This window comes from Alexandromys fortis, unplaced genomic scaffold (genome assembly GCF_014885135.2).
Source record: "Alexandromys fortis isolate MF-2015 unplaced genomic scaffold, M_Fortis_MF-2015_v1.1 scaffold_271, whole genome shotgun sequence".
In the NCBI taxonomy this organism is placed as follows: domain Eukaryota; kingdom Metazoa; phylum Chordata; class Mammalia; order Rodentia; family Cricetidae; genus Alexandromys; species Alexandromys fortis.
This window is the reverse complement of record NW_026068156.1, coordinates 1,297,886-1,300,277: the sequence shown is the minus strand read 5'-3', so window position 1 is coordinate 1,300,277 and position 2,392 is coordinate 1,297,886.

The following is a 2,392-nucleotide window of genomic DNA, read 5'->3' as shown; positions in this document are numbered from 1 at the left end:
GACTTTGAGGCTTAAGGTGGACATCTTTTGAGTAACATTTGAGAGTTCCTCTGGCCTTCGCACAATGTGAACATATGTGCATTTGTGTGCACACATAGGTATATAGAAAGAAAGGAGAGAAGAGGAAAAGAAAGAGAGGGAAGGAGGGAGGGAGGGAGAGAGAGAGAGAGAGAGAGAGAGAGAGAGAGAGAGAGAGAGAGAGAGAGAGAAGAGATGGAAAGAAAGGAAGGAGATGGGGTAGGAAAGGGAAAGGAAGAAGTGAAGTGAAGGGCGGGAACGAGAGATCCGGAGCAGACTGTCAGGTGTTTGCTGGGCATAGTGAACAAGGACAAGATTCAGGGTGAGAGGTGCAGAATGCAGATAATGTGTGTAGATGGGGGAGGCCAAGAGACGCATTCTGGAGGTGAGAAGAGCCGTATTCAAGGAACAGCAAATTTGTGGGCCAAAATCAACCTTTCTTCCTTAAGATGCTCTTGTTGGGTATTTTGTTACAACAGCAAATAACTTATCAGGTAAGGTGACAAAGATAGCACCTAGGGATGAAGGTCCTGTGGGCAGAAAGAGGTTTGTTGAGAAATGATCAGGGAACACCTCTGTGAGGTTTTTCCTGTCTTTCCAAGGGCTCACTCAAGTGCCTCCTCCCCCCCAGCCATGTTCACATACACACAAGCAACAAAACAGGAGAAACACCTGGTCCTCAGCATCTTCTGTCTCTTTCTAGCTTAAGATTATATACACACACTACATCTGGCTTTTACATGGATGCTAGGGATCTGAACTCTGGTCCGCATGAGGATTTTCAGTCACAAGAAAGGCCTAGAAACAAAACTTGGATCCTGCTGGGCATGGTGACACACGCTTGTCATCACAGAATTTGAGAACACAGAGATAGGTTCAAGAGTAGCCTGAGCTGTAGCAAGACCCTGACTCAAAAAGAAAAGGGAGGTTGAGTATATAGCTACTGGTAGAGTGCTTGCCTAGCACACGCAAAAACTTGGTTTCCATCCCTGGCACCTACATAAACTCGCCACGGTGACCCAACTGTAATCCCAGCACTCAAAAGATGAACACAAGGGGATCAAGAGTTCAAGAATGAACTTGTCAATTTGAGGCCAGCTTGAGCTATCTCAGGGTGGGGGAATTCCTCCTGTATTCCACTAGATAAATATAACAAAATATCAAATAAACTTTAAATAAAATGTTTCATGAAAACACTATCCATATTGTTTAAAAGATCTAAAGATGGTCCATCCAGATGGCTCAGAAAGTTAAGATACTTGAACCAAGCCTCACCACCAGAGTTTGATCTTTGGAGGAAGAGAATGAACTCCCACAAGAAATGTTGTTTAGTTCTTTAGAAAGATCTATAACCATATTAAATGGCCGTATCACCTATTCTGTGTGTTACTGTCCTATTTTCACTAAACACATGTGCCAGCAAAGTAGTAACAGGACACTCTGGCAAGGCTCATTGTCTGTAAATACTTGCCGGTTTCTCATGTTTCTCCCACATGGATTCTCAGAAGTGGGAAGACTGGCTTGAAAAGGCAGCCTGCTACTATTCCTGCTACGTGGAGCCAAGTGCTGGCCCAAAGTCAGCAATGTACACTAGGAAGAGCAAACTGACACAGGATTCTACAATGAGTAGATGCTATTAAAACCTACAAATTCTGCATCTTTTTTATTGACGATTAGCATCTTTGAGTGACCGTAAGACTGAATTCTTTTCACTGTTGTATTTGTCAATTGCTGTACTCATTTTTTTTTCTGATTGCCCTGTGTTTTGTTATTTTGAAACAGTGTCTCATTATTGATGTGGATTCCCCTCTATATGCTGTGAATATGTTTTATTACAATTTGTTAGTAAAGAAGCTGTTTCTGCTAATGGCTTAGCAGAGTAAAGCCAGGCAGCAAACCTGAACAGAGATATAGAGAGAAAGTAGGTGGAATCAGGGAGACACCATGTAGCTGCTGAAGGAGACAGATGCCTGATCCTTACCAGTAAGCCACAGCCTCATGCCAATACATAGATAAATAGAAATGGATTAATTCAAGATGTAAAAGCTAGCTATAAATATGCCTGAATCATTAGCCAAACAGTGTTGTAAGATTACACGTTGTGATTACACGTTGTGATTACACGTTGTGATTATTCGGGTCTGAGCAGTTGGGAAATGAAAAGGCAGTCTCCATCAACATACTATGTAGCTTTGGCTTTCCGAAACTCTCTGTGTAGATCAGGTTGACCTGGAACTCATAGAAATATACTGTCTTTTATTTTCAGGCATCAGAATGAAGCCAGGGCTTTCTGCAAACTAAACAAGTGCTATTCTAATGACCTATGTCCTAGGCTTGTGTATACTCACTCTAGGTTAGGAGTTCATGCTGCTCT